The sequence below is a fragment of the Mesoplodon mirus genome (assembly GCF_964341445.2).
Source record: "Mesoplodon mirus genome assembly, chromosome: 3".
In the NCBI taxonomy this organism is placed as follows: domain Eukaryota; kingdom Metazoa; phylum Chordata; class Mammalia; order Artiodactyla; family Ziphiidae; genus Mesoplodon; species Mesoplodon mirus.
In genome coordinates, this window is record NC_138978.1 from 98,895,589 (window position 1) to 98,904,653 (window position 9,065).

The following is a 9,065-nucleotide window of genomic DNA, read 5'->3' on the forward strand; positions in this document are numbered from 1 at the left end:
CAACTGGTTTCAAATTTAGGCAGAAAATATAGGGTTTATTTATTCAGACGCCTAGACACTCCAAGAATTTCCACCATTTTACCTCCAGCCCAGACGTTTCTTCTGAGATTCATGCACAAACGTACAACTGAGAACTGAATAACTACATTTTGATATTTCAAAGATGCATCAAACTCAACACTTTAAAAATTTTGTGCCTCTATACCTCATAGTGCATATAAAATCCATTTAAAAGAGGTTAACTGAACATTTGATATGTAAGAAAAGAAGCCAACCGCTGATTATTAATTCAAGTGTGGTCTTTGTGCCTGCTGATTCTCTTTCCATTACACTGAGGTACTCTGAATTATAGGTGGCAAAATTAACATCATTAGTCTGATTGGTCCTTCATTTGGACAATCTTAAAAGATAGGCAGACTTTGAATGGTTTAAAATATCCTTCCTGGTCGGACTCCTTTTTCTCTCCTATGTCTCCTCTCAGCTCTTCTGCTTGCCAGTCTGCATTCCAACCACACAGGTCTTTGTGTTCCAGACGAACTGTGTCATCCACAGAACTTTGCCTCTGATATTTCCAGGTTCTTCTCTCCACTTTTATGCCTGACTAAATGCCATTTACCCATTTAGAATTATCATATTTGCTGTGTTCCTTTTAGAATTAAGAGGTTTAGAATTATCATATTTGTTGTGTTCCTCCCGGAATCTTCCTTTATCTTTGCTTTGGATAGGAACTGCAGCTACACCCATACATTTAATAAACTGTTTTAAACTTCTTGATGCACTAATTTTAGTAAATGCAGTTTTCCAATTTTTAAATCTGTGTCAAGATGATGACGGGGTCTATGTCTTCTTTAATATTATATTCCCAGCCCTAACATTACTTTAATCATATATAAAGGTAAATAGAGTAAGGAGTGACCAAATAATTTTTTAAAGTCTCTCTTAAATTTCCCAACGTAAAGCTAACTAATAATTACCATAAAAAGTTGGAATCAAGAGACATAAATTTTATTATCCCTCTAATTATATTTTATTTTTCTTTTGGCAATTTCTTTGCTTATTCTAAAAATAAAGATCATTGATCTGTTCTCATTGAAAACACTACTGGGTAAACAAAATAAATAACCACAACTAGTATAATTTCACACGTGACAAAATAATCTCTTTATTATCAATATATTTTAAAGGGAATATTTATATTAAGAATAATACAGAGATGAACCTTAAATTCCTGAAGAGTGAAGAAAACACTATTTAAAACATAATATAGGGGTTATGATGCTTTCCTAGAAAAAGGATTATTAAGTTAATATATAAATGATGGAAAAAAAATAAGATTCAGTGAAATATTAATAGTTGTCCAAAGGAAGTGTCAAATGATAGGAAATTTTTATCTTATTGATGGATATAGGGCATTGTAAAAGCTTAATCAAATAATTTATGAGTAAGTATACACAATGGTGGAAAATAACTATTCTCTACAGTGATATGAATGCCCTGGTCACTTATTTTCTCATATATTAGGGATAATATAGCAGGATCTACACATGGCATAGAGAGAAAATTTCACAAGATAAACTAATTCCTCTGCTTCAGTCTCATGCTCACTGAATCCTGTGAATTACTAATTGAGTTCTTAAGCCACTAAATATTGAAGCAGATGTGGTCCAGTTTGAATCTATGGAAAGAAATATATCTAATAAAACTAATCTTAATACTCAAATACCCTTCTGGATTACAGATCAACCTGATTATTCCTAGGTGAACTATTAAACTTGAGTCTGTGACCTACCTCCTGCTGTCTCCCCAAGAATCTGCCTGAGCTGCTGAAAACCCACTTTTACATACCAGAATTCTAACAACACTGCATATGAACAGAAATAATGTTATCTTAACTCAGTATACAAGCTGGTAGCATAGCTCATACTTTAATTCCTTCTTATGAAAAAGTAAAAATATGAAATTCACTTGAAATAATATGTGTTTGCAAATTTCAAATAAATGTATTTTTTGAAAAACCCACAGAAAACAAATTTAGAAGACCTAATGCATATGTCCCACAAACAAAGTAGAAAAGATATTGCATGGTAGATGCATTAGGCCATTTTTGTATTTTAGAGCATAGTTATATACATGAAAAAAAGCATTAATTTTCTTTCTAGTGTTCTAGTGTAAAATATGTTCTGACCCCTTGTAGTTTCATAACTGGAATGACTTCTCTATGAAGTAATATATATTTCTTCATTCGAATTCAACTAAAGTATTTTATGACAACTACAAGCTGGAATAACATAATCGAAATTAATCATAGTAATGCTAGAAAGTAAATGCATTGGTGGCAGATGTTCATATGAAATAATTTTTGGTACTGGTATCTTGTAGAATATTGAGCAAAATGCAATGTTATAATAAAAAAATTTCCAGTATGAACTGAATTTCACAAAATAAAGCATTTTATATAGTTTCTATCTTGTATTTTGTACTACTCTTAAATTTGGAATTTTTATAAGATGATACATCTGCTTAACCAAGTAAGATTTTTGCCACATTCCCCTTAATTTTATAGTCATAGCTCTCCTCACTATGCTTTTTCCTGTCCATCAGGAAATAACCCATTGTTCTCTATGAGCCACTAAAGTAGGACTTTTGTTAGCAGGGTACAATTTCTCCATAAATAAGATCACTTTATGAGGTGAGAAGCATGTAAACTTCTGTTGGTATCTTAGTGTGGAGAGAGACTGAAATGCATAAAAACATCAGTAAAGCCGGGAATCCTTCATGTAGTACTGAAGGCCCTACTGTGTCTGCAGTAATCAAATTACTGAGATATGTGAGATAGAATATTACCTGCTTTAAGAAAACTGGAAAATTTTCCTACTCTTTCAAAGCTATATTTATTCAAGTCATATAACTGACTTCATGATACAGTTATATTCTTGTAATATAGATGCTGAAAAGTATGTGATCGTGACTGATATTTGTGTTCTAAATTCTTTCAGAACAATTTGTCCCCTAAACCTTTCTGCCCTTATAATATCTCATATAGTTTTAGTCTCTGTCAATGTTCACAGAGGTTTGATGATGGTGAGAGATTTATTTTTTAATGTCTTTTTGACATATGAGGATGCAAAGGGAAAGAGGAAGAATGCTACTTTGTTCCACATAGGACACAAGGCTGAAAGGTTCAAATTGTATTGATATTCATGAAGCAAAACAACCAACTCTTATTTTTGAAATATTGAACGTAAACGTACAGACTGCCAACAAACACATGAAAAGATGCTCAACATCACTAATCATTAGAGAAATGTAAATCAAAACCACAATGAGGTATCACCTCACACTGGTCAGAATGGCCATTATCAAAAATCTACAAACAATAAATGAGGGTGTGGAGAAAAGGGAACCCTCTTGCACTGTTGGTGGGAATGTAAATTGATACAGCCACTTTGGAAAACAGTATGGAGGTTCCTTAAAAAACTAAAAATAGAACTATCAGATGACTGAGCAATCCCACTACTGGGCATATACCCTGAGAAAACCATAATTCAAAAAGAGACATGTACCACAATGTTCACTGCAGCACTATTTACAATAGACAGGACATGGAAGCAACCTAAATGTCCATCAACAGATGAATGGATAAAGAAAATTTGGCAGATATATACAATGGAATATTACTCATCCATAAAAAGGAACAAAATTGAGTTATTTGTAATGAGGTGGATGGACCTAGAGTCTGTCATACAGAGTGAAGTAAGTCAGAAAGAGAAAAACAAATACCATATGCTAACGCACATATATGGAATCTAAGAAAACGGTACTGATGAACCTAGTGGCAGGGCAGGAATAAAGACACAGACATACAGAACAGACTTGGGGACACAGTTGGGGGGTGGAGAGAGGAAGCTGGGATGAAGTGAGAGGGTAGCACTGACATATATACACTACCAAATTAAAATGGATGGCTAGTGGGAAGCTGCTGCATAACACAGAGAGATCATCTCGGTGCTTTGCGATGACCTAGAGGGATGGGATAGGGAGGGTGAGAGGGAGGCTCAAGAGGGAGTGGATATGGGGATATATGTACACATATAGCTGATTCACTTTGTTGTACAACAGAAACTAACACAACATTGTAAAGCAATTATACTCCCATAAAGACATTAAAAAAAAAGATTTAAAAAAATGTTCCATTTTACATTTCAAAGAGATTATTAACTAAGTGATTAATTAACTAAAATGCATTCAGACTGTAGAACAATGGCCAGGAGAAGGTTGTTATTTGAGTTAAGAAAATACCTATTGGTATTTTAACATAGGCCAGTGTTGCTGAAAAAGTCAAGCTCCCTAGATGCATGTGACTTCCAGATGTCTTCTCTCGAAGGGTGTAGCAAAGCTACAGAGCTGAATAATAGGCTTTCCTTTCTCTTTGGGAGCTAATTTGATAAGAATTTTTTAAATTGTAGATGTTTGTAGTGTAATGCTCAGATATTTTGTTAAAAATTTTTAGTCCCATTGACACTCCAGTGTCTATACTCTCTTTTCCACATTTCAGATCATGCACAAACTATATCTATCAAATTAAATTCTTTGTGAAATATATCTTCTGCTTTAATTCCAGTTATTTTGGACTCCTCAGCTTCTTCTGTTCATCACATGATTGTTTTCTCTTCCTGAGTGTAAACTCATCCATCCCTCTTTCTTCTTTAAGTATTCCCTGGCCAGCCATCTGAATAGTGACACACTTTATCTGTGCTCCTATAGTACCTGAATATACTCTATGCATTTTTATTCTTGATTCATTTATGTCACTCTATCCCAGATTATAAATTCCTTGATAATAAAATGATCATGCATCATTGTACTTGTATTTTCTCAGGAATTAACATAATGCCTGGCATGTAGTATGTGCTCACAAAATGATTAACTGTTCAATAAAGTGCATCTACCTATCTGCTTACTCAAGTCTTATCTGTCCTACAAGAAACATATAACCACCATTGCCAAGAAAAACCTTCATACAGAGTTATCTCCTTTAACTCATTCAACTCCTGAATAGATTAACATATCAAAACAAAAAATAATACTAATTATAATACTAATGTTAACAAAACTATTCTGAAAGAGACAATAACACTAACAGTAATACAATTTTTGGCATGTATTGATTAACATGTATTATACAGTGTGCTAAGTGCGAGAAAATAAGTGATCTGTCCAAGGCAATACAGCTTGGGCTGAGGCACATTAGAAAGTGAATCTGTTCAAAGATGCGAATGTGCATTTGCATGTCCAGTCACGAAAGTTAGTTCACACGTCTGGTGTAAATTGTCACGTGTGCACGTCCTCTACAAGTGGTCGTGTTTTTGTGTACTTTACAGTACTGTATAGAGTATGGTAGTGTAGCATTTTTATTTCAAACCCAGGATGTCCAGAAGCAAGAGTAAAAGCAGTGGGATGTAGCTGGTACTGTACTGTACTTTTCAAGGTACCGTACTGTAAGGTTAAGAATGTTTTCTTTATTTTTTGTGTTTGTTTTCATGTATTATTTGTGTGAAATGTATTATAAACCTATTACAGTACAGTACTATATAGCCAATTGTGTTAGTTGGGTACATAGGCTAACTTTGTTGGACTCACAAATGCACTCTCAGAACGGAACTCATTTGTAGGTAGGGGACTTGTTGTATTTTAAGATCATTATGAACGTTGATTATCTAACTGGCAAAAATGTTAAAACACAAATTTAGACTGAATTTTTAAGCAGATACAAAATGATGTATATTCTGTAATATAATTCTCTTCAATAATTTTAAAAGTCAAAATTTGTGTCTAAAAATGTAGGTATTTTAATTATTTTGGGTTTAAATTTCATTATATTTCTTGCCTTTGAAAGTTTCTTGCCTAGAAACTTTGAAGATACGTGTTTTAAAAGTTATTTATAGAACCATTCCATTTAATATAAAATAAGGAAAATTATGTTTCTTCATTGACAGTAAGAATATGGCAAGTGTATATGCATTTATTTCAGTTTAGATCTATGTTTCAAGCATTTTCCCAGTGCCTAGGAGTCTAAACTTTCTCCTAGTCACACTGTAGAATTTGAAGTCTTTTTTTTTCCCTTACATGGCTTTTAAATATTGCCAGTTTCAACTCTTTAACCTCAAATTTAATCAAAAAGTTAGAAAAAAAGAAAACCCAAATATTTCTAGTGTGCATATGTTAGTTTATGAGTCAAAAAAACTAAAACGATAAACATGAACATATTATGAAAGTTCACCAAATTTCTGGATCTATAAGCTCTCTTTCACTTTAGGATCAAAATCGAAGGTATTAACAATATCAATATATCAGACAATCCATTAAACCGTATGCCTCTCACCTAACAGTATATTTTGCATACATCACTGCAGCAGTATCATAAGGATAAAGTGGTCTTCTCTGGGTCACTCACATGGAGAGTCTATTATCTTTACTTTAATGGTGCAGAATAGAGAATGATTATAAAAAATACTGCTTATATTTTGGAAACTCCTTTAAAATGGATTCTCCATTTCTTTGGGTGTTGTTTCACCTTCTTTTCAAAAATTTAATATTTGTTGAGAGACATGATTAATGCACAAAGAAGTCCGGAATTTTCAGTAAATATGGGACCCATTATAGTACCTCCCTCAGGAAAATGCTGAAGAAATCAGCCAGCACGCCAAGTACACTTGCTCCTTCTGTGGCAAAATCAAGATGAAGAGACCAGCTGTGGGCATCTGGCATCGTGATTCCTGCATGAAATGATAGTTGGTGATGCTCGGACCTATAACACCACTTCTGCTGTCACAGTAAAGTCGTCCATCAGAAGACTGAAGGAACTGAAGGACCAGTAGAAGTGCCACCATTTGAACTTTTCTAGCCTATAATAATGGGTTAATTTATGCAACAAAAAGTTAATATTGTTACACAGAAATTAAAATAAAAAGGTACTAAGAACTGGGTGATTATAGGAAAAGGTAAACTTACAAAAAAAAATTCAAACCACCCCCAAATTTACTTCTACTTAACTAATTCTGTTTAACTCTAATGTTTAAATAATATATATGTTTCATAATCTACTCTATTTTACAGAAAGAACAAGGGTTTTATGAACCACACACAAGAAAAGAGACACAAATGTAATAAGAAAAAGTAATTTAAGTACAAATTAGCTACTTGTTATTTAGAAAAAAAAATTTAATTTAAGATATTATTGTATAAGTTCAAAAATAAAAAGTTTCACAACAAACATGATGTGAAAATCATATCTCATTATGAAACATTTGCAGAAACTGTAATGATTAAATATAAACATTGCAGTGCTAAAACGGTAATAAGCATCACCAGTTTAAAGAATTGTGTCATTAAACCACATTTTGAGGTTCATTATTATTTCACCTGTAAGGAAATTGTGCTATTTCAGAAACCATCCACTTTGTTCCCCATCATTACTTACTAGGGATGTCAAAGAAAATATTAATTACCAACAGTTTCATGTGTTATGCATTGAGATATCACAGAGGGTGGACTGTGAAATGTTGAATAATGGCCCATCAAAGATGTCCACATCCTAATCCCCCAAACCTTAAATACCTTACCTTCCATGGCAAAAAGAACTTTGTGGATGTGATAAGATTAAGGATCTTGACATGGGAACATTGTTCTGGATTATATGAGTGAGGCCGATTTAATCACAAGGGTCTTTATAAGAAGGCAATAAGAGAGTCAGACACAGATGGCATTGTGATGACAGAAGAGTAAAGATTTGAAGATGTTATATTTCTGGCATTGAAGGTGGATAAAGAGGCCATGAACCAAGGAATACAGGTTCCCTTTAGAGCTAGAAAAGGCAAGAAAATCAATTCTCCCCTAGATCCTTCAGAAGGAATGTAGCCCTTCTGACCCATTTTAGGACTTCTCATCTTGAGAACTGTAAAAAAAAAAAAAACTATAAAAGAATAAACGTGTTGTTTTAAGCCACTAAGTTTATAGTAATTTGTTACAGCAGCAATAGGAAACCTGTACATCTCCCTTCTGCTAAAGACTACTTCCAACGATCTTGATGCTAAAGGCATTCCAACTATGTTCCTGATTCAAAATTAGTTTCCTAGGAAACCTGAAAATTAGCAGTGCTCTGAGGAAGTAAAATCTAACGTGGAACCTTTCCAGGAGGAACACACAACAAATGTGCATAGTGATGTTTTCCCCATTACTGCTCCAATGATAACTACAACCTTATACTTAGTTAATTATGCACTTCAGAAAGGAGTGTTTTCAAGTATTTCAAAGACACAGGATCCAACTCGACACTGATACCCATAGACACAAAGTGTTTTCAAGTCCTTTTACATAGATGGAGGATGCATAGGGACTAGGTAATTAAAGGAGACTTGGTTCAGTTAAAACTCACAGTGGGTTCACTTGAGACATAAACTCTAAATGTATAATTGGAAGAGACATATTTGATAATTATTATAACCCCTACATTGGGTCCTTGGCCAGGGGAAAAAGAGCTAGTACAGTACAAATTGGCAGGTAAAAGCTTTTGCTACTGAAATTTTGGCCAAGAGAATGTAATAAAACCTATTTTGTATCTGATGGGAAATAATTCTCCATAACTCTCTCATCTTTCTTTATGCCCACATATTAGCACTCAATTCTCAGGTTCATTTACATTCCAGAAGATAGAGACTGTCTCTTCCCCTCCCAGGTATCTGCTTCCTTACATTACAGGGTAGTAAGAATGAAGTCTCACTCTAGAAGGAAATATAGGCAGGTTTCCCAGTACCCCTCTTATAGGAATGGGTAATTTCTAAGCTCAGCTGTGACATGGCCCCACTATGTGCATAGCGTCCACCTGGACTCCCATCCACATCGCCCCAGTGGAATTTGTGGGTCAAAGGGAACCTATGTCACCTGCTACACCATGAGTAGTAATATGTCTAAATTTATCTGACTTGTCTCCTTAGTAGCTGAATCTATGGAAGTGTGACCAACCATACTAGTGACTGCCACCACACTTTTATTAGGGAATGTATGAT

General features: G+C 34.0%; 1 pseudogene across 1 annotated transcript; it reads left to right on the plus strand.

Annotated features, from left to right (window-relative positions):
- The first annotated feature begins 6,619 nt into the window (after positions 1–6,619).
- On the plus strand, positions 6,620–6,878 carry LOC309799178 (large ribosomal subunit protein eL43-like; annotated as a pseudogene). The gene has a single exon. The product of its transcript is annotated as a large ribosomal subunit protein eL43-like (transcript).
- Positions 6,879–9,065: the final 2,187 nt, after the last annotated feature.